This window comes from Haliaeetus leucocephalus, unplaced genomic scaffold (assembly GCF_000737465.1).
Source record: "Haliaeetus leucocephalus isolate CR32 unplaced genomic scaffold, Haliaeetus_leucocephalus-4.0 Scaffold773, whole genome shotgun sequence".
Taxonomy (NCBI): Eukaryota; Metazoa; Chordata; class Aves; order Accipitriformes; family Accipitridae; genus Haliaeetus; species Haliaeetus leucocephalus.
In genome coordinates this window covers 3,856,877-3,881,214 of record NW_010973209.1, presented here as the reverse complement: position 1 = coordinate 3,881,214, position 24,338 = coordinate 3,856,877, and positions in this window count along the sequence as shown.

Below are 24,338 nucleotides of genomic sequence, written 5' to 3'. Positions count from 1 at the left end.
CGGGCGCACCTCAGCCCCGGTCCCGGCGGTGGGGTTGGGCGTTTTCCCAAATATGAGTATTCCCCCCACCCCCCCCTTTTTTTTTTTAAGCAAAAACTTGGGGGGGGGGGGATTATTAGCGCTTTCCCGACCTGTCCCACGCTCCGCTCCTAACTTATCCCCCCGCAGGCAGCTTGTGCCTTTCCTCTCAGGTTATTACCCCGTTGGGGTTTTGTTCCCATTCGTTCCCCGCTCAGCGTTGTGCTAACACTTTTTTGTGTGTGTGTGTGTCTTTCCTCTGTTTGTCTTTTTTTTTTTTTTTCCTAATCTGTAACATTCATTTCCCCGGAGTCAATTTGCTGAAATGGGGGTGATATACCGCATCATAGCCGAGATAATTTCGGTTCGCATCTCAGAAAATTGCTCTAATTATTGATGTTAAACTCAGGGAAATTAAAAGAAGGCACTTCTCCTTCATCTCCTGATTTTAAGCTCTAATTTGTTGAAATCGAGTTGTCATCACAATTCCAATCACTACCGTTAATAGTAAAAGTGTTCTAATAGAGCCAGAATTCGCGCAACCCATGCTATTAGATAATTAAGAAAGATGTTAGAAAGGCAAGTGCTAATCCTTGGGCACACGGACAGCATTTCCATCTGATCCAGCAGGTAGAACAAATTAATTACCAGAATCAATTAGTCCTAAAAGTACAGTTCTCAGGGAAGTGTAAGCCATGTCTTCCATATGGATGAGCTGGTAAATGGTAAATAGAGGAGGAAAAACCTTTAAAAGAATAGAAACGGCAATCGTCCGGTTTTAATGAGCCTGGAACTCGGAGCGCCCGAGTTTTCCAGCGGTGCCGTCTATTCTACACATGTAGTGCCCAGGAGCGGGCAGGCACCCCTGCGCTCATCCTGGACGCAAGGGACATAACTATCTATCTATATACACACATATACATCCGTGCCCGCACAGTATGGATGCGGGTGCACTGCTGCACCGAGGCAGGAGCGCTTCGGGAGGGGCAGGGCTGCCGGCAAAACCGCCCTCTTTTTCTCCAGGGAAAAGAAAGAAAGAAAAGAAAAAAAAAAAAAGAAAAGAAAAAAAAATCTGTTGCAGCGTCCCCTCCTGAAACGCCCATCTCGGCATCAGCCCGGGATTTTGGCCGGGGGTTTAAAAAATACAACGGGCTAACAACTTTCTCCGAGGAGCAAATGAGTAAGCAAATGAATTAACAGTGATGAAACAGGTCTAATGCCCAACTTGTTAATGGAGGGAGCGCAGCCAGGGGGGTGTAAGCCGCTTGACTGGCCATTTCATCAGCTGCGATTGTTTCTCCGGGAGGGCTGGGGCTTTGCTCAGCAGTGGGGTGTATATACATATATTTAAAGCAGATCTGACAGATTAAAGATGTGTTACTTCAGCCAGATTGGGTCACAGCTTTAGGACTCAGGCAAGAGTTTGCTTGCCTGACAGCCACATCGAGAGGGGCTGCTCTTCAGAGTCCCTCTTATTTAGGGTACAGCTGCGGAGGGGGGAATGGGGCCGCTGGCTTGGCGTTACCTTGCAGCAACAGCAGCAAAACCCGGCCCCGAAGCGGGCAGTGGCACTTCAGGCGCCGCAGCCTCTCCCTGGTGTTAATTCAAGGGCAAGAAGTAGAGGTGATACCCCCCCGTCTGGGGAGAAGTCCCCTGAAGGGAAGGTAACCCCCAGGAAGGGGAGACCTCTGCACTGCAGTTCTCACACCCAGGGATTTTTTTAAATTTAACATTTCATGGCTTTTTGCTGCAGGTATCCAGTGCCAGGTGCTTCCCGCTGTCGGCAGGGTGGCCTCTTTGCCCTACAAGCCTCTTACCTATTTTTCCCCTTTTGGCCCTCTTCTGCAGGTCCCCAGGGTGATGGGGACCCAGCAGTATGGATCTCACCCTGGCACCCCCAAACACTCCCAGCCCCAGCTGCACCCTCAGCCCTCCCCAAGGACCAGCCCCTGGATCACACATTAGCCCTTTTTTCTGGCTGGCCAGACCCACGTTCACAAGCAAGGTAGGGAGGAGCAGCAAGTCTGGCTGTTTTACTCACTGTGTGTTTCCCTTCCTGTGGCGGGGGACCAGAATTGCCCCTCAATGCTGCGCTCTTGCATCCTCCCCCAAACACCTCGCAGGACGGCGTAATGTCTCAGCCTGGAACCTGAAACGATTTAGACCTCCTCCAGAGGCACCCAGGTAGCCACACTACTGGGGAGTTCGTTTGTTGTTTCTTCAATAAAATAAAACAATTTCTACAGGCTCAAAGAGCTTTATAAACTTTGCTGGTAGCAATGCACGCATATCCCCCCCATATATGTATACACACACACAGAGCCCTTTCATGATTTAATAACATACATAATACACATGTGCTTTGCTTACATAAACACCAGTTGTCATTACTTGCACACTTCAGATCATTTGAAGGTATTATGGGGAAATTTCACCCAGGAAAACAGAAATTTATTAGACTTAAAACCTAGGGAGTCATTTAAAGGGTCAGTGCAGCTACACTGATGTTAGTAGCTTTATTTCAGTGTGTTGCATTAGGGATAAATTTGGTGCGGTTTAAAAATACATGCACTTACCTTCCCGCAGCTCTTGAAGAGGTAAGGTATCTTGGGAGCCCAGCCTTTTCATGCCTTTCAGGATAAATCCACTTCAAAAAGGAAGGGTTAAATTAAAAACAGACAGCCTTGATATGATCAAAATGGGAGCCTGGCTGCAGGAAAGAGGTCTGAAGAGCTTCGTTTGAGTAGCCACACTCGTAACATAGAGAGAGGTCTTTTGAACACAAAGCATGGCTTAATGGAGAATGTTCCATGCATGATGCTTCAGGCAAAACCGTTCCCCACCCCGAAGGAGCGGGGTGCCTCTGCCCAGAGGCTCACTGGGTGCTGCTGGTGAGAGGGAATAACACTCCTGTCTTTCACTGTAGCTTCTTTGCCCATCTACATTCCATCTGCCTTTGCCTACATCTACCCTTTCTCTGCAGGTCTCTGAAACCCATCTCGCCTGGTGCCCAACCCTGCCTCCTACCACTCTGCAAACTCGTCATAGAAAATCATGACTCCCAGGAGCCCAGTGATACCGTGTTCATGACAAGAGAGATTTTTTTAATTCATCTTAATTGATGTGACATAAGAGTGCAGTTAAAGGCAGTGGTGGGAAGCCCCTTCAGTACTACTTTAGGTCTGCACTAGGGGTTTTTACTGGCATTTCAGCATGGCCAGAGATAATATTTTAGCATTGTCAACCCTCTAGTATGCCTTGACACCAGCTCAAGTTTGAGGAGGGCTCAGTGGATGGGCTTTGAGGTTAAGCTCTGCCTAAGACAACGGCCTGGCAGGTTGTCTCAGGATGGATAATGCAAACGACAGGGCTGGGAGAGGTTGGGAGGGGAAAGAAAGTGTCAGAGAAGAGTTTACCTCCTAACCCGATGGCAGCACCAGGAGAAGATCCAGCCAAGTCTTCCAAGGCTCATAACTCTGCCACCCCTTGGTTTTCACCACCTTGAAAATATGTCGTCCTGCAGCCCACAGACTGGCACTCTCCTTCACTTGTAGCTGAGACGAAGAGAAGACAGAATGAGAAATAGACAAGTAATCAGCCTGTTGATTTTATTCCAAGACAATGAACGCTCAGGTTAAAAGCTGGGTCTGTGTTATTCTGACAGAATCCCTGAATCTACCCACAAACATCACGGTAATTTCGGGGCTACAGGTTCTAGGTAAAAAAGCATGGAGGAGGATGGAGGAACACTTCTGGCGAGGGAGCTGCATTAAGAAGTGATTGAGACAGGAAGGTACTTTTGAGGCTTGTATCACTGCCGATAATGGCAAGAATTTGGGGGATAAAAAGAGATAAGGCATCAATGACAGGCAAAATAAAATTTAGAGAGTAAAAGCTTAAACTGTAGCTTCCTCACACTGCTCGCCCAAACCCAACTGTCCATGCATGGGCTCAGGGGTTTCATTCCGAAATCCAGAATTTTATCTCTGTACTGAAAATTTGCCTCATTAGCTGATATTCCTGAGCATTTTCTGAAGGCAGCGTACTTACAAAAAGAGAATGGAAGTATTAACATCGACAGGTCTGGTCTAAACACTTTCCCTAAAATAGTGACTCTTATTAACTAAGACCTAGGATCTTTTTAATTATCTAATATTTGTCCTCAACTGTTCCAAAACACAGTAAGATTATTCCTTCTTTCTTTCTTTCTTTTTTTTTTTTTTTTTGGAATGAGTCAGAAATTGGGAGGGAGGCTTAGAAGTTTCCCTGGGACCTGCTTTCAATTAGTCTTCTCTTCATTTGGTTACATATCAATTCCTGCTCCTCATGTGACCAACCCATGGGCATTGCTTACTCCCTCGAGGCGAAGGTGATTATTTCACCCAAGACCATCTGTACTTTGGGATCTCGGCTAATCCTTTGCTCTCAAAAAATCCATTCTTGCTGCCGCAGTCACTGCTTTGCTGTTGCCTTTAGCACATTAATGCTTATTTGTTTTCTTCCATTCCAGCTGTGTAACAATCATCTGCACAACTCAACGTTTTGATTCACTTTTTTGTGCCAATGATTCAGAACCTCCTTTGTTTCCCCAATTTCATGATATATGAACCTAGTATATCCTTGCTTTTAACCTTCGGGGCAGGATAATCCTCCTTTTCCCTTTCTTATGCATTCAACCTTTATTTTGCTCCCATTGTTTTCCTACTGTTCTTTGCGTTTTCCTTCTGATTATTTGTCATACTCTTTCTGTAGCTCCAGGTTCCTCATGAAAACCTCATATGCCTTTTCTACTTAGGGGAATGCTTTGAATATGTGATCCCTGAGTCTGATCTCAGGCTGGCATAAGTCAGGAGGAACTTAAATGAAAACCAATGGAGCATATAAATCTAAATGACGCAAATATTTTGATTATTTTCAATTCCACTCTTTACTTTCCAACTTTAAAGTGTCTCATTTCAAAGCCTTAAAAATAAAAAGCACACCAGTGATGCACTTCAAGGCCAGAGGAAGCTATTATGACCACCCATTCTGATCTCTTCAATCATATGAGCCAGTTTCATCCAGTAACTCCTGTATCAAACTGAGAAAAAACATCCAACCTAGGTAGCCTGTGGAATAAGAATAACAGTTTTCTAACTCTTTAAATTGTGTTTGATACATCACAATGTACACCTAGGAAATACATGTTTATACATAAGGTGAATGAGAGGCTTTCTCTTATCTCTAGGTCTCTAGCAAGCCTCTCCATTCTTCTGTATTTATATTTTGACTAGCTCTATTGAAAATCTGTGATTATTTACAAACGCTACCCTAAGCTTTTGTAAATATGGTTCAGCCTTCAGTTAGAAGGTCAGTCTCTACTGGAGAGTAGATTATAGATCACTTCGGACAAGCCTCAACATACTGGCTTAGTTTCTCCTCCTAGTTTAAATACACAAATTGTTACATCATCTTATGCTGAGGCAGAAGATGTACACAAACACCACGTCTTAGATACCTCTCTCACACCACGTGTGGCACATGCAGAGTGATGGCCACAAACTGATGCTGTCTTAGCCGATCATTTTGTTAAAAGGAAAGTAATAATTCTTTACTGAAAGATAATTAAACCTTTTTCTTTCATGTTTGTTCCAAACAGATTGCAAAACTAGTTGGACCTAGTTTACAAAAATGATAACCTTCTTGATGATCGAAGGAAGAGATTGGTTCCATTACTTGGATTAGTCAGAGTTGTCCATGCTGTGGCCTTCAGAATAAAGGGAAAAATGTACTTTACAAAGATCTGAGTAACATGCTTTACTCAAAACATTTTTCTATTATATTGCTTCTTGACTGTTTCAGCTTACTCTGTATCTGTGCACTTTATTTTAAGCACTCCAGAAGTGGATGACGGGTCTGGGGGAAAAAGATAGAATCTAGTCAGCATCTCGCAAATGCATCTTCGAATAATGCTTTAAAACTGGAAATTACAATTTGAAATGGTATTCCATACATTTCCAAGGATGAGGTATTCAAATGGTGATGGATGATGTAATATAATGTTGTCTAATATTAAAAACATTTTCTCCCATCTGTCAGTATTATTTTTAAATGGAAATATTAAAATGCTCTAGGTCATCTGAAACAAGTAATGTTGCAGGTGGGTGCCTCATAATAAATTAGTAAGGTAATATTTGCATGATTTTTCCACACTGCAAAAAATAAAGTCAATTTATTTAGTTCCGCAATATTTGATTCAGTCCAGCTATTTCTTGCTCTTTCTGATATTTCATTTTAATGTGATTTCCTGCTAAAAAGAAAAAAAAAAGGCTTGTAGATCCGTCTCCAACTCTCCTCTTTCCCCTTACCATGGTAAGGTTTTAACAGAGCAGCCAGTTTCAGTCAGATTAGATGGACAATTAGCAGTCTCAAACATACACTTTCCCCAAATGTTTCATAAATAAGTGGCTGAACAGAAGGCAGTAACTGCATTATTGCAGCGTGAGTCTGATCTGCGTGGCTGGAGGAACCGCACAGGCTCTCGGTCACCGACCCCTCGCTCCCCCAAAACCCGACTGCCTCTTTTGGGTCTGGTGTAGCAAAAGCAAATGCACCGAAGTTATCTCCCAGGAGGATGCTGCGGGGATCACAACAGTTTCAGCAGCGGATGAGCGAAATACAACTGACTAAAAAGCTGACCGTGGTTTCTAATGTTGAAAGAAATCAGGGATCCTCTTCCAGCCGTTGCCTATTCAGGCAATAAGGCAGTGGTACAGGATTACCTTTAATTATTCATTAAAGTCTATAGGTGGTTCTAGGGGGAATGGTAACTTTCTGACAAACGTAACTGGACTACGGGATCAGTTTTGCATCTTGTATGCACGCTAAAGAATTTTGTATATGGGCTAAACACAGTCTGGATAACAAAAAGACTTATATGTTACAATTGAAGAAAAATCATTACATATGGAGTTTGGTGTTTCTTTTAGAACAGGAGAAGCACGATGGAAAACTGCACAGACTTAGAAACATGCTATGTTTTCTTGCTTATGGGATGCACCAATTTGATTTTTTTTTTTTTTTTGGTCTTGATTAAGCTTCCACTCAGCTAGTATTTTAGTAATGAGTTATGGGGTTTCCTAGCTCATAAATATGTTATCTGCTCTTCAAAGCTAATGTTAGAAACGATCAAAGCAGTGTAATCACCAGGTTCACCAATGCAAAGAAAGTATTTGTTCTCTGCCAAAATCTGCTTTTGTTTTCTTTTGACTTTGGGGGGATCAAGACTGGGCATTCAACAGCCTACAGCCGTCTTTGCAAATTAGTTTGCCATTTGTTATTATACATGGAAAATTAAACCTAGAAGTCCAACAGGTCAAGAGCCATAAGCTTGAATGGAGGAAAACAGCAGCACAATTATGGGAAACAACATATCATACAAAACATCCTCAAAGCTAAGGGGGTATTTTAGAATATTATAAGCTTGTGTGCCTTTCTAACAGCATCCCAAAGAAGAGGTGTGTGCGTGCACCCTTGTGTGTCTGCTCATCTGTGCGTTTCCATCCAACTGAGATCAGTCCTTGAGTCTCAAAATAAGTACAAAAAGGAGAATTTTCCAGTTTGTATCCTCTAGCAAATGCAATTTCCCTCCCAACACACATTAAATTCATTTAGCCTAGTGCATTTTTAATAGACATTATTCATCTATTACCTTAATGAGCTTGTGGTGAAAGCATATTGCCTCCCAATTTTAACAAAAGCAGTCTAATATTGCTGCAGCTTTTTCCCCTTTTGCCTTCTAAGGCAGCAGCATGGAGGGGGGAAGAAAAAAGCTATAGAGACAGATAAGGGTTTTATTCTGTGTCACAACACTACATTAAGAATAAAACCTTCCACTTAAACACTTAAATGAAAACATCGAGAAACTAATTTACCATTTGTAACCACATGATTTAAGTAGGAGCAGCTTTAATTTTCTTCCCATTTTCCTCATATTCAATGTGAGCCCACATTAGATTTCACTGGCTCAAATCACAACACTTAAAGCCACTTTCATTTTCTTTTTGATTAAATAATTGAAATTCCTGTCACTGCCTGCACTTTACTAGCACACAAATTTTATGTGTAAAGATAAATACTCTTTCTTTCTCCCATCCCTGGCTGTAGGCTTTTTTTTTTTTTTTCCTTTTTCTCAGTTTAATCTTAAAAGCAGGCAAGGTTTAGTTTATTGATGGTTCCATAAAATGGATCAGTACTCCATTCACCTATTTCATGGAATTATACCGCTCCCATTAAGTGATTGTTTGGAGAAATTATGGAAAGCCATCTTCTCTAATTTAGCTGTCATCATTGTAAGGTTACTGCTATCCAATCCTAAAAGGACAGGAAGCCTAGTTACTTGTGTGCTGTTCCCTCTCCCACACGCACGTCCATTAACGTCTGAAGCCTTGATTTTTATTTAAGTATTTGTTTCAATTAGGGTAACAAGTTTTATTAATGCTCCCTAATAAGTCACTCTGACGAGATTCAAGACACTTTCCATTGCAGCTCGGGGAATGGCCCAGTCAATATGCAGCATCAATTGGCACTGCCTGTGACGAGCAGTGGACGCAAAGGCGGCTTCTAGCTCAAGGGAGAAACACCTGCAAGGCTCACCCACCTTGGCCGCTTCTAGCACATCTTGCAGGGCTGTAGCAAAACCCATTTCCATTTCTTTTCCTTTTCACCTTAAGCTGCGGGAGAGAATTAGCACCCTTTAAAACACATCTCTGATGGACCCTACCTACCAGTAAGCACGCCGGAGAGGCTGGTGGCAGCTTGCTGTCTTCATCCCACCGGGTCTTGGGCCATGAGGGTGGACAGTTGTCACATCCCCAGGGGACAGGGAGGGTGGCGGTGCTCGAGCAAGGCAATTTCACGAATCCCGGGCTTCGTTATCGTTTCTGGCGTAGACTTTGGAGCCAGCACCCCTGCACAAGCTGCTTTGGTCTGGGTCCTCCAAGGGATGGAGGGGTCTAACTCTGATTAACAGGATTTAGATTGGCATACCTTGGCATCTCTGTGCTTCAGTTCCTTATATATGAAGCATACGTATATGTCTCATGGGTGCCCTGTATTTTCCAGCATCAGCCTCACGATTTAACTCAACACTCTTTTATGGCTACTGACTGCAGGAGATTTGACACAAAATAATGCGTGTTGCCTGAAGACCACAGCAAAAGACCTACAAAAGACATTTAAGTGAATTTAGAGAGACTCTGGAGCCCCCGTTCCTTCCCCTACCTAAATGACAGAGGCTCGTATAAAGCTCCATGTGTCCCCACTTTGCGGGCCCATGGAAGCAAACAGAGGAGACGGAACACAGCTGGATCCACGCTGGGCCCTGCTGTTTTAATCTGCTTGCCTAAGGCATCAGGTTCCTCTGGTCAGGAGGTATCGCAGGGTCACGAAGGATGCGGGAGAGGAGAGAGGCTATTGCCGCGGTGAGGGATAGGGGATACAGAGATAAATCGATAAGGAACTGGACTTCCATGAACACCCAGCTTCCATAAGAAACACACATTATGTTTCCCAGCAAGAACCATTTTGCCATTGCATTGCTGTGAGTTCTTTCCTAATCTGACACTTTGATTTTTCCTAGGCGATGCTTACAAAGTGTAGAGGCCCTTACAGCATCATGCAGGAGAAGTAGCTACCGGGAGGGGTCATGAGGTGCAGGAAGATTTCTTCCTCTTCTGCAGCAGCACGAATAAGAAGGGCAACGTGTGTTGCCTCTAGAGTGAGCTTTTCACTGATGTGAAATAATACAGAGCATGGACAGACATGGCCTGAAATGGCAACGGGCAATGCAGATGTACCAGTATCACCCAGCCGAGCACAACAGGAGCTCTCAGAGCCACAGCCACCACCAAGGACAAGGGTGTCTCTGCAGAGGTTATAAATGAAGACAGGAATTAGAGTGTGAGTCTAAATCAAGCCGATTATAAATCTGGCAATGATTAGGGTAATAAAACTGGCCACTATTCTGGCCATGCAAATAGCTTTGTACTAAGTAGGACCGGCAGCCAGCTCAAGAGCTCCCCTAGTCCATCCCCCTGCCCCAAACATGTCCCACACTTCCCACCTGGAAAGGGATGGCTCTGACAGCCTGGCTGCTGAATTCCGCTCCGATTCCTGCTGCCATAAACACCATGATCTTTAGATGCTCTATATCAGCAACGCCAACCTAATCAGAACTTTCATTCCTCAGCACACAGCAACACCCTCCTATTTTCTTAGAAGGAAAAGTCAGGATATTTTTACAGTAGCAAAATAGCAATATCTTACTGCTGACCTCATACCCCCACCAAAGCAGTGATGGCTTTGAATTTTGTATAGATTTCTTTGGGAAAAGGTTTGTGAGCTTCAAAAGTTGTCCAGGTTTTCTAACTGTATCTCCTGAGCTGATGAAAGACGCTGCCTTTTGCTGCCAGCCTCGCCAAGCTTGTCTCATACACCATCAGGAAAAATGATAAAGGTGACTTTCATTTTCATATAACACGTCAGCCCATCCCACACAATTTAGAAGCCTTCCTAACAGGGTTGAATAGGCATTTTCAAATGGGGAAAAAAAAAAAGGAACCCAAACAAAAACAAACTTTCAGAGGAAAATTTGCCACCAGCATTTCCAAGCAAGCTGGGTGCAGAAGTTAGGGACCTTTCTGTGAGTAAGGCAATGCAATAGGTCAGCCACAGCTTTTAATTCTGAAAGGAGGTCCAAGAAACAGAAGAAAAACATCCTTGTGATCGTCCCTCCCTTTCCCTCTAACTATTCACCCTAGGGGACATTGTTAACATATAATAACTGGGCATGTCAGAATCAATTAGGCAACTCATAATAAAGCAGATGCTGCTATTGTGAGGATGATGCAGTGAAAGTATGGGTATAGGAAGGCCCTCAGCACAGTCCGGGCTAAGCAGATATGATGCTAATTGAATTCTTGCTGGCAATTTTTCACCCCTAAATGAACAAGAAAGAGAGGAATCTTAGAGTCTCATCTGTTTAGCTTGTGAACAGGAAAATGTTTTCAAGCCCAGTAAATGAGCAACCTAATCCACAGGGATGTTAGCAGGAGGGGTTTCTTTAAAAAAAGCAATGCCCCCAAACCCTGATATGCTGAATATGAGTTGTGCCCTGTTCCCACACCACCAGCAGGGCTCAGGGAGTTGGTTATTTTATTTAACCTTAAGGAAACCGAGCATTTCTGCAGTTTTTCCTTGCCCAGATGCTGGAGATCCCACACGAGGCAGTGAAAGGGCTTTTCACCCTGCCATCGGCACGCCAGTCTGCCACTTGCACCAAGGCACTTTCAGAGCTTTAAGGAACCTCTGATGGCACAAATACTTCACATATGAACAGAAGAAGGTCTTAATTAGACCCTGGCCACCTGAATTAAAAACGACTCGTCTCCATGCCCCTTTACTGCTAAACCCACACCCAGAAACCTGCCTCTTAAAACTTGCCGATTCTCTCCCTTTTTCCTTTGTAAGGCTGCTCAGAAGAAGGAAGCTCAGCTTCAAGCCCTGGTGTTTAAACCCACTCAGATGTCCCTGAAGCAGCCTCTGACTACCGAGGAGGTGGATGGACCTGCCGGGCAGGAAAGTTGGGGTGCACGGGGACCCCAGGCTCTCCCCCAAGCCCAGAAAAGAGAAACAAGACCTTTCCCTGGAGGTTTAGATGCTGGTTTGCGAGTTGAGCTTCACTGAACTGAAGGTGAGGAATCCCACGTTTTTACCTGGACTGAAACCTAAATTCCAGGGTTAAACCTGCCGGGTGTTATTTTTTGGCTAACAGCTGTGCTTTTTATTACTACTGGCACAAAAGAAGTGATTTCCCCACCTCACAGTTATCAATGAGCAATTAAGTCTCTTCTAGTAACCCTATGCCGAGAAGGCCTTTTAAATCAAAATATTTTCCATTTGATTTTTTTAGCTGCTAAAGGAAGATCAGGAAAAATAGGCTAATTGCAGCTATCCTAATTAAGCTCCTGCAATAACCCATAATTACACCCATATTTATTACCTTTGTGCTGGACACTTTAACCTGTTGTGGTTTGTAATTAGCATGTCTGCGTGGGGGGCTCTAAGCTAACATCTTCTCTAGCCCAGTCCAGCTAGAGTTTTGATTGCAAGTGTGGAAACAAACTCTGTTTGTGAAACTAATTGGGGTAATTTACAAGGCTTTCTTATTAGCAGCAAACCTAGGTTAGAGAGCTGGGCTGGGTCTTAGCACGCTAGGTGACTCTAAGTGTATTTTATTAAAGAGACATTGCGGCATTACTGCTGAGCAGCACGAACATGGCTTTTTTGGAGCAGAGTTTGATCTCCTCAGATCAATACCTGGGCTTCTGGCTGACCCGCTCTCAGAGCCTTAGCAAGTCACTGCTTGTATTTAGGGGTGGGGAAAAAAAAAAAAAAAAAAAAAAAAAAAATCTCGTGCCTCAGTTTCCCCACCCATAGAAAGGAGATAGCCATTGTTTTAGGGGGTTGAGGGGTCACCCACACAGAATTCCTGCTTCACCCCACTTTACCCCATCTCCACAGCCTGGCAGCCCCTCAGCTTTCCAGTTATCTGCAGCAAGGGTGAGCCCGCAGTGCACTGACAGCGAGCTGCCGCCCTGCCAGGTGAGCCCAGAAAAGCACAACCTGCCCAGAGGGAAGGAAAAATAGGGTGCTTACAGCTCCTCTGGGATGCCCCATTCTCCGTGCAGCAGCCGAGAGGTCTCTCCTTGCTCCCGATGTACGCAGCAAGCATTTGCCTTCATCCTCAGGCTGGGAATGTGCAGGATGCCTCAGGAAAGGTGGGCGCAGCCCAAGCAAACCCACATACTCATTCCTTATCCTCAGAGGCAACGGAGGGTGGTTAAGGTGTGTAGCTGGATGTGGGCACACGTTTCAGAGCAGGGCTAGTTCCAGTTTTTCCAAGTTGTACCCGGGTTTTAATCTCCTTTTGCCTTAAAGCAGTACCAGGCTAAGGAGAGCAGAGCTCAGGCACTGCTGTGTGTCTGCTTGCAGGTCCCTGGAGCTGACAACACATTATTTCAGCTTTTTTTTTTTTTTTCCCTGTAACGAGGGGGTAATAAAAAGAAAATCAACCCCTCACATCCACACGCTAACCCAGAATGATATTTGGGTGGAAAAAAACTAGCGCCAAACAGCCCCAAAAATGCTGAGGAAAGGCTGAAATCCAGCCAGAGCAAACTGCATGAAATACCAGCCCCTGTTTTTGGGGGGGGGGGGGAATATGTTGTTGCACTTTCACTGTCGGGCTGTTCTCTGTGGAGGGGCTGATGTACAAGCTGCAAGCGCTGACGGTGCCCCGAATGGAAACGCTTTCCCTTGGTTGAGCGCTCCTACTCTAATGGAGACACAAATGGGTTTGCAGAGGAAAAAAGCACCCCTTACAGAAGCAGGACTGGTATTTGCTTAATTCAAACCACGCTGACTGCGAGGGAGAAAAATCTCTTTCCCTCTGCTGCCTGAAGGACTCGCCAGCCCAGAGGAGCTGGTGGGGTTTTGGGGCAAAAAAAAGCGGTTGCCAGCCGGTACCTGGAGATCCCCAGCTCAGCTCTGCAGAAACACCCTGCCCTGGTGCCTGGCTCTGCAAGAATCCCGAGGGCTCAAAGGGCCCTGAGGTGTAAAACTGCAAAGTAGGGGGGGTTGTGGCTAAAATGTTCGTATTTCACAGGCCCAGAGAGCTGTGGTTACAGGAATTACTTGATTTCTCAGGGTGCTGCAAGTCTTGAACCCGAGGAGAAAACTGCCTTTACCCAGACGAAGGCTCCCAGACTAAAAACCACTGAGGCTCCCTTGCCGCCTCAAAAACACCCAACAAGGTGGGCTTTGATTTCTGAATCCTTTATTACGACCCTTTTCTTTCTCCCCTCCATCAGTTGCTTTTCCTCCCTGGGTGGTCGGGTAATTTCTGTGGCCTTTCTGCCTTATGTTAAGGGATACGTTTTGGGGTCTGGGTCCCTTTTTCAGAATATGGGGCAGGGTGGGATGACTGCCTGTAAAACCATCCAGCTCGCACGCACAAAATATTTGTGGCTTTCTGGATGGATAAACTCTCCCCTGACAGACTTTGGGAGCTAAAATACAACAAGGGGACACATATGTACTCTGCGCACTGCAAAACCAACGCTATTCTGCCTGCCACACCTTACCCAGCTGAAAAAATATAAAGTGTCCATAGTCTGTATGCAGAGTGAGATAGCAAATGTCTTCAAATAACAAATTGCTGTCTTCTAATAAAAGTGCACTCGTCTCAAATCGGGGGGAGGGGGTCAGTCCTTTGAGGACAAAGTTCTAGATAAGCCCCACAATCAAAGCCACAGAGACTGCAGCAGAAACCAATCAGTGCCACAATGTATTAGTTGTGAAGAAGTTTATTGTAAGACTCAAAAAAAAGTAAAGAAAAACAAGGACTGTGATCTTTGCACTAAACAACACTGCCTTTATGGAAATAGTCAGAGGAAGGAAAGAAGAAATTTGTTAAATCATGCCATTTTACTGTTCTGAAATAAAGGGCACCCAGCACTGCCCACACTTATGAGGCCATTCAGAGCTGATTTATCGCTTGAGACCACAGAGACAAAATCAAGCCATTACAACCTTTTAAAAGCTTTCTTGCAACAAACTAAAAATATCCATTGCTGGCAGATGCAAGCTGTCGATAAGGAATTTAAGAACTCAGTATGAAGAGTGGAAAGAGTGCAAAGTCTTGATAAACATCTCAAATTGGGTCTTACTCAGTGGGAAACAAGTAGTTTATAGTGGTAATTGTAAAGGGCATTTTACATTGAATCAATTAAATGAAAATCTTTTAAACCCTTTTTAAAAAGAGACCTTTTTAAGTTAACAGGTGATTTTAATTGGAACCATGGGACTTGCATCACAGGAGGTAGGTTGGGTTTTTTTGTTGAAATTTTTTTTTTTGGAAGCATTCAATATAGGGGAAAATCGATACACTTCCATCAGCATTTGAACTCCTAGAGTCTTGCAAGTTGAATAGTGAAACTAAGCAAGAATTACAGTTTGCTCTGGTTTTGCGAGGCTTTTTCTAATAATTAAATATGTCTCCATCATAACTCCTTAATTGTGAAAGGTGCAGGAGAATTTATCAAGACTGAGTCACCTTAGGATAATTACTTTTAGTCAGAATCCTCTGCCATAACCTACTACAAAACAGCATACCTTTTTTGAGACAATTTACCTTTAGAGAAGATGTCAAACATCCCAGCTGACAAAATCAAAAGCAGTAATTGCATGTGAGCAGCATTTTACTTAAATTCCTTTTCTTACTTCTTCACAACTATGAAGGATATTCTGCAGAATTACCAGCAGCAGGCAATGCCTGCGAGCCTGAGGGACTAATGCCACGAGCAAAAAACCTTCCCTCAAAAGCAAATGATACTTTCCGCAATTGCCTTTTAGAGCTGGTGAGTTCCTTCCCTTCCCATTGCTCTGTAGTCCATCAAATCTAGCACTATCTGCCCTGCAAAGCTGCAAGGTGTGATCCAGAAACACCAGCTACCTACCTGGGAGGAGGCTGGGGAAAACCAGGGGAAGGAATAACACACGCTCCCCAGGTGAAGACTTGGAACTGGTTCCCTCCATGGAGCCCCGGAGACAGACATTAACTGGGTTGACCTGTGGATCCTTTCTTCCTTGCGAATAAACTTGAGCCTTTGAGTCTCATCTCCTAAAAGTCAGAGGGAAATGTCTGGTGTATCTAATCCCAACAGGGACAGCTGAGGTCTGGGGGCAGGCAGGGAGCTCCTGGAGAGGGAGGAAGGTTTGCAGACCTGCAGGGAGGGTAAAACAGGGGCTTATTGCAGAAAAGGCAGCAACCGCATCACACAACCTACCTGTGGATCCCTCACAGGCAGTTAAACGAAAGCTCATCCCTTCAACAAAAGCAACTAAGTCTTTGACGGTGCTCCCTTTTGCTAGCTTTAAACAGCTACTGCCTATGAATTTAAACGTGTCCATTAGAGACCAACAGAGGAACCAGTACCAGGGCTGGAGGCTGCTCAGTGGAGAAAGCCGATGCAGTACACAGCCAGAGAGCTCCTCTTGTAGCTGGGGAAGGAGCTGGCAGAGAAAACTCTGGTCCCGTAATGACTTCCACTGGCCAGGCAGACGCTCGGGGCAGAGGGGGAAGTATGGGTTTGCTCCCCGGCTTTGGGTGGAAGAAAAACATCAAAGGGGAACTGAGAAGTTCCCCAGGGGAATAGACAGAGGGAGCGAGCAAGGGCAGCCCAGCTTGCCCAGCAGATCTGGCCACCTTCACACAGCAGGAGTGTCAGCAGCTCCTGGGATTTTGCTGTGATCTTTGCAAGAGACAGTGTGCATTCCTTAAAGCAATCCTGGAGTTACATCCTGATGTTATCTCAAATAAAAATGTGCAAGTCTCTAAAAGAAGCATTCAGGCCTCCTGGGTGTGGAAAAAAGCCTGGAGAAATGGCCTGGCTGAATGCTAGGAGGAGTTCAAGGAGGCACAGCAGCGGGGATGGGGCATCCCAGTATCTCCCCTACGGTTCCACCCTTCCCTCCCTCCCTGAACTGTAGGATTAAGAAAAGAAGCCAGCAAGGTTGAAGGCATTAGGCATTGCCATGAGTTTCTTCACTTTACAGAAGCGCTCAGGTCACAGGAAACATGAAAGCCCCCCCAAGTACCAAACCGGCACATACCTGCTGCCTGCTTGACCGACCGTCAGGGGTGGCTTTGCAGCCCTCCTGCCCTTCCCTAACCCCACAGTGACTTTCTTGCACTTGCACACATAGTATTCCCAAACCAGTGGGCGACTGAGCGGCTCCAGAAAGCCGGCAAATGCCTTCCACATGGCGGCAGGGCAGGTGGGGAAACTGAGGCACGGCCAGTGAATCACTGCACAGAGGGGAGCAGGCAGCAATCCAGCCTCCGCATCTTCGGCGTCGCGCCCACCCTTCCTCCGTGGAATTGATGTGCCTCTGCTGTGCACTAAGTGATTAGTCTGTGGCTTCACTGAGTGTAAAGTTATGGAGTGAGAGATCCAATCACAGGCACAACTCCAGTTGTGCTACAGGCCTATTTGAAAGGGTAAGTGTTCTGCATTTTTTTTCATGCCTACAACAATCTAGACAAATAGGCTTTTAAATTAAGCAGTGATTTGGAATATAAGTGAGTGCATTTAAGCTGCTAAGAGATGGAAAGATCCTAATGGCTGAAATATTTGTCATATCACAAATAAACTGGCTGTATCGGGAGCTACTAATATAACTAATTTTTACCAAATCCTTCACTGCTCTGTGATAGAAAATGAGGTCAGCATAGGTTGAGGCAACATAAAATGAGCAGCTGCCAGAAGGCAGCACAGAATACTGATAAAGGACTCTGCAGAAACTGTACTGCCTGCCCACAGAAAAAAGGAATCAGTTTGTTCAAATTAAGATATAGCTTTTCCAGAGCATCCAGGGTTTTAATGAAAAGGTGCCAACAAATACAGACTTTCAATGGATCTGGAATACAAATGCCTGCCGAGATACTTCCTCAAAGCCTCTCTATCGCGCCCTAGACCTGGGTTCACCTGTTTTTTCCACATTTTAATCAGGAGGTCTGTGTGACTTTTGAAAGGCACTGGAGTGCGAGAGAGGGCAGGAGTGTGCCCTGGTGCAGCCGATGCGAGTCCCTGGGATTTCTACAGTTCCTGTGGTTCTTATGGGGCTTTCCAGTCAGAGGAATTAAACCCTGACTTAATCTGCCACTCAGAAGGAGGAAAAGGGAAATGAAGAGAAATTCAGAGGACTTGGCCCACTTTAATAGAAAAAACAACCCCAAAGCCCAGAGAAGTGTCAGGAAGAGCTCTTGCACCTCTAGAGGTTCAGGAACCAAGAGCAGCCCCCCAAAATCACCTTGTTTCTTCCATGCCCCCGTGCAATCCTATTACACCAGTAGAAGGTGCTCTGAGCTGCCGTGTTGAGGGTATCACACCCAGGGAAGAGAGGCAAATTCTCAGTGTCAGAGACGCAGCAACAGACTGTGTTTTGCCTACCGTGCTTTTAAGGCTGCCTCAAACATTTGGGATCAAGTGGGATGCAGTCATGCTGTGGTTATATGTGAAAAACAACATAATCGTTTTCATTCTCATAAAAAAATCAAGAACACTTTGGAAGGGGAATTTCCTCCCTCCTTTAAAGGCATGAACAGCCTGTCTTTGAATAAGAGGAGGGTTTTGGTTGTAATAATTGGCCCTTTTCATCCTTAAACCCCAAATGAGTGAAAAAAGGCACAAATAACTCCATTGGTCAAGAGGTAAACTGAGGCACAAAACGTCTTCCATAAGGGAAGAGACGGAGTGTCTTCTCCACCGTGGCAAAAAACAGGTCAGAGAGGGGAGCAGGACATCCAGTTATTATTCGGAATGGTCTGTTAACACAGGCTCATTCACAGATCAGCCCGTCTCCCTGAGCCACATGAGAGGCTGGCATCGCTGAGAGCGGCTCTCTGGGGATCAATACGCAGAGAGCCTTGGCAGGGGAACAGCCACCACTTGGGAGCATCGGACAATTTAAGAAAAATAAGATCAACATGGATTAGCAATAAAACTTAAAGCTCGCTGCATTTCCTAAATGGAATGGTGGAAGGGTTCATATTTGATAACCATTAAATGGTTTAATGAAATAATTATAACCCAGACTCCTGAGCCCGGCCACAATCAATAACTATGAGCTCTAAGCAACAGCATGATCCAAGTTCTGCCATTTTCACAGTGCTCCCCAGCAGGCAGAGCGTGCGACTATAGATGCGATTGACAGTAAAGTTGCATTAAAACATCCCCATCAAGGGCAATAATAGATTAAAGGCTACTGAGGCGCTGCAGTTGGCTGGTCAATATGCTTTATTTTCTGCATCACCCCCAATTTTGCCACCCTCCCGCATACTATTAGTGGGAGTCGATTTGCTGTCAATGACTAGCCCTGGCAAAAGATGCATTAATGCATGCTCACAAAAGCAGTGCGCATGGCATTATCACTTCACTCACTTTCAAATTACAGCCTAATGCTGTCTCCAGGCAGCTTGTGACACGTTAGCACTATGTGCGATTTGTTGGTATCGGGCTAAATATTTCAAGTCTAAAGATTTCATCAGAGATTTGATGACAGAAATAAACTACCGCCCAGTGGGAAATCATTCCGAATAATAGAATTATACATTGTTGGAAAATCGACAGAAAAGGGATGATGATGATGATGAGGGATAGTGGAAGAATCAACAGAAAAGGGATGATGATGTGGGATAGTGGAAGAAGAGCTGAAAAAGCACGAGGGGAGAAGGAGGGCTGAGCAACAGGCTGCTGAGTAACCCATTTGTCTGCTAACTAAAGGCAGCGTTACTAATGAATCCGGTGACGGGGCAGAGACTACAAGTCAGGTGATTGTCTGTACCTTGCTCCCAGATACCAGGCTTAGGTGCTCCGTTGCTGCTTTTAAACGTCAAAGAACCCCCCACGACACACGAAATGCAGGTGGATATGCCCAGAGGTTTCCTTTATTCTCTGCCGAAGCTCATAAACCAGCCCGTAACGCGTACGCCTCTGCATTCCCTCTGCCGCAGGCTGTACTGTGCTTTAGAGCTGGTGGAAAGGGCCTTGAAAAACCGAAGGCAGGAATTGCTCTGAGGATGAGGGGGGGCACGCAGCGGCAGAGCAGCCCGCCCCGCCGCAGGGCTCCAGGCTGACCCCCAGAAAGCACAGTGCGGGCAGGAATTCGGGGGGCACCCCGTGGCGTGGGTTACGCTGCCCTCGAGCATTGCAGGACCCGGAGGGTCAGCACCGGAGCGGCCGGTCCCCCGCCCCACGCGCCGGACAGCCCAGACGGCCGCTGCCGGACACTCACAAGGCTGGAGACCTCGACCCCGCTTCCCAACCTGGCACCCCGAAGGAGCTGGGCAGCCCTGGCTTTGCAGCCCGGCTGCTGGCGAAAGCCTTTATTCGATGGACGCCGTCTTGGGTGCGCAGCTCGAAGGCAGCAAACCTATTAATCCTTGCTTTTTCAAGGCCCCAGGACCTCTGCATTGACTACCTCCTCCAGCAAGCGCTCCTATCTTTCAGCCTGAACAAAACAGCCACGGAGTCAATCGTGTGATGAAAAAACAGGCACTTGACCAGAGAGAGGAGACAAGTACTGAGGCTTAGCAGCGAGCAGGCTGCTTGGTCTCCTGGTTTAGCTGCATTTTGCCTTCACAGCAAGCCCTTCTGTAATGGCAATTTCAAATCACAGTTTTGTTTCGTGCCCTTTCCTTACAACCAGCTGTTGCTAGCCACCACTGAACACCCAGCTCTCACTTTTCCTGAGCTGTTTTTATGATTTTTTTTTTTTTGGGGGGGGGGGGGGCCTAAGCATTATTTGAAAGAGTTAACAGCACCTTTGCAGTTGGTGGTGGTTAGGAAGTTCCCTCTCCTCCAAGGTAAAAAAGTCAAGCACAGCTTGCTTAATTATCCTTAAGGCTACTGCAGATTATAAACCTGGGCTTTCTTGCAAAACATGAGTGTTTAACCCCCCCAAACCTGTCTTTCAATAATGCTTTCTTCTTCAAGAAACTGTGAAAACTTCTTCAAAGCTCCCTTTCTTTGCATTTTGCAGTATGTGCAGGAAATAAACCCAGCCTGACTCCCAGAGCAAATGCAGGTTTCCCTCCCTCAAGAGCAGAGTGCTTAATGTTTTATAATAAAGCTGTACAAGGAACTTAGAGCTTTTTTCTTACCTCTGCTCCCAGACTCCCTGTGTAACCCTTAGGCTGTAGTTTTCCAAGAAGCTGAATTAGGTGCTTGAACAGGGCTGACAGGGCTGCCTGGAAAATCAGCCTGACTCTACTCCAGCTTCAGCTTCCCACCAGTTAGCAAGAACGAAGGTCTCCCCCAGCTGGGTCACTGACTCCAGCAGGAATCTCCTTCAAACCCAAGCTTAAGCTGCATACCTCTGTCCCAGTTTTATTAAAAATTAAATGCATTCTGGCTCTCTCTCTCTCTCAAACACAGAGAAATTTGGTAATACCCCAAAGCAGGAGCTTTTATAGGGGCAAGCCAGTAACATATTCCTCACCTGTTCTACAAAACAGCCACAGCACTCTATCTCTGAAAAGGGACAACAAAACGCTTTGAAAAGGAAAAAATATTTAATTCACCTGGGTGAAGATGCCTAGAAAGCAGTCAGTAGCAACCAAGCAGACTTCTGAGCTTGTAAAACAAGCCCTTAAACTAATTCCTGCCTTGCGAACAGGCTATGCAGCACGTTTGTGTTACCTGCAAGGGAATCAAGGATTCCTCTTCAACAGAACCAAATTCAGCCTCTTCTGGGGAAATATCAAGTAAAGCCCCTCCCTTAAGCCTACTAACTGAGACATTTTTCATGCTTTACTCTAAGACAGGCAACACAGGTCACCGACAGATCTCAGTTTAGCCGGACTTTATCCACTGACTATTCTTTAGTCCCTAAAGCATCTGAGAGTAGCTGCAGGGAGAGGCTGTCCCTGGACATCAGCATTTCAGACCCCCCTGCACTTCAGTATGAAACCATGCAGAAGAACTATTCCCTCAGCATTTCAACACCAAGCGGAGTGACTTGGAAGAGGTCCTCTGCTCACCACTGAGGCTCCAGTGGGAAGCTGCAATGCCAAGTTCAAAACAAATAGTCTTTCCTGTACAATGTTACTATTATTGGACTAATGCAATCTAAGAGCTTTGGGAGAGACAACCCCCATGAGACCCTCCTGGGAGATGAAGCCCTGGTAGCTCCTGAGGACCCCTAAATAAACTGTGAATTAACTTTGCCCTTTCCAGTAAGGCAGTAACCAAAGGAGGTCATTCATGGGGCCAGGTCTTTCATAGCCCTTAGCGCAGGGGAATAACTGGGCAGCTTCTACAAAAAAGAAATAGTTGCATCACAGGCCATGGGAGCTGAGTGGCCCAAGATGAAGCCATTGCAATAGCTGCTTGGCTGCAAAATTTGCTAGTTCGGAAAGCTGGGAACCTGAATGGGGAGTTTGCCTCCTGCAGAGCTCTCCCGTCACTGTCAGATGCAGCATTGCTACTTCTGTTTGCCCCTACAGAGACAGATCTTGCTCATCAGTAAAGAAAATAAAGCTGAATACTCCACCACTTTGGCAGAAAATGAGATCCTCAAAAGATGCACAAATTAAAATTGGGTAGATGTTACCTGCGTTTGTTTCTTGCACCCAGGGCAGCAGAATTACTGGCATGCAACAGAGAAACATGACAGCTACTCAGGTGCTTGCCCTTGACATTAGCCTCCCCAGGTACTGCTGTGGAGGATTCCAACCTATTACCCAATCCGCATCTCATTGAGAAACACTTATAGCAGAAAAAGAAAAATCTTGAATTTAAATTTTTAACAAAGAAAATGAGAAAAAAATGAATTAAAGTTTTTAAAGAAAAGGAAAGGACTTGAATTCAAGAACTTCTTGAATTAGCTGTACATCAACCTAAAAACAGTTGCCCCGTTTTGCACAGAACTCTTCAGGCTTCTTTGTAGTCATAAATGTAAAAAGTCACAAGTTTGACACTCTTTTCATTCATTTACTTCACTAAAACTGCCGATGTCCTCGTGCAAGCACCGGTGTGACCGCAGCAGCCCTTTCTCTCTCCCCCTCTCAGCCTCACGTCTCCCATGGCCTGACCCTCAGCCTGTACCTGTGCTTGTTCATAATTTGCAGTGTAAAACCTCATCCCTTAGCCTGACAAGACTGGTAGTTTTGAATCATAGCTCCGACAACCCCCAGGAATGCCCTCCTGTAAAAACTGTGCTGGCCTTAAGCCACTGTTTCTAAAATACCGCTTTCCAAAAACCATTTTCATTTAGTGTCCCCTGTGGCAATAAAGGCATTACACACTATTAATGGGAGATGCCGCTACGGACGGAATTAAATGCCATAAACATTTTGGGGGGGAATTTAATTGAAAATGGGGAGGGGGAGGCAAAAAAAAACCCCAACCAACCAAACAGAAAAACCCTTCTTGCCATTCTGTGGTCACAAGCTGCCATCTGCGGGCCAAGAGCCGCCAGTGCCGGCAGACAGCCCCCCCCAAGATGAAAAATGCATTTAATCGTTGGAGTGCAATACTAATCCGACATCATGGCTTTTTTTTTTTTTTTTTTTTTCCCCCCCTCCCCTTATTTTGTGAGACGGTGTAATTAATGGTTCGGTTATTCCCCAATTATCGTTAGGAAATTAGAATAGCCTCCTGGCGACGCAAAGGACATCGCAATCAGCAGGCGCGGACACCATGGGGTGGCAAAGGGACAATCCTGCCTAACTAAGTCACTGTCCTACGCTCAGGTCACCCGCTGCGCTGGCTTTGGCTGGGATAGAGTGAAATTTCCTCACAGTGGCTTGCGTGGGGCTGTGTTTGGGATGAAAACGGCGCTGATAAGACAGGGATGTGGTAGTTATCGCTGAGCGGTGTTTGCACAGATGCCGAGGCTTTTTCTGCTTCTCACGCTGCTCCAGGCTGGAGGGGGGGCACAAGAAGTTGGGAGGGGACACAGCCGGGACAGGTGACCCCAAGTGACCAGAGGGATGCTCCAGACTGTTTGACATCATGCTCAGCAATAAATCTGGTGGAGGGAAGCAGGGAGACAGGACAGACACACACACATCCAGAGCAATGGCATTTGTCTTCCCAAGTCACCTGCTTTCCTGGAGGTGGCCACGATGTGACATAGTGAATGAATTCCGTATTTTGCTTTGCTTACACACACAGCTTTTGCTTTACCTGTTAAACTCTCTACCTCAACCCACGAGTTTTCTCTTTTGCCATTCTGATTCTCTCCCCCATCCTGCCTGGGGGGGATGTGAGCGAGTGGCTGTGTGGGGCTGAGCCACTGGCTGGGGGTCAAGCACAACACTCTTAGGAGATGAAGGGAAGGCAGTGGATGTAGTTTTTCTGGATTTTAGAAAGGCTTTTTGATGCTGTCCCTCATAGTGTCCTTCTGGACAAATTGTCCAGCTGTGAGGTGAGCAGGTACATGATGCCCTGGGTGAAGAACTGGCCGAATGGCAGGGCTCGGGGGTTGTACTGCATGGGGCAACATCTGGCTGGGGATCAGTCACCAGCAGTGTTCCTCAGGGCTCCATTCTCAGGCCAGTTCTGTTCAATATTTGTATCAATTATCTGGATGCAGGAGCATCCTTAGTAAGTGTGCTGATGTACCGAGAGGTGCCACGGACTCTGCGGAGGGACAGGAGGCCTTGCAAGAGGGATCTAGGTAGCTTGGAGCACTGGGCAAACAATAAAGGCATG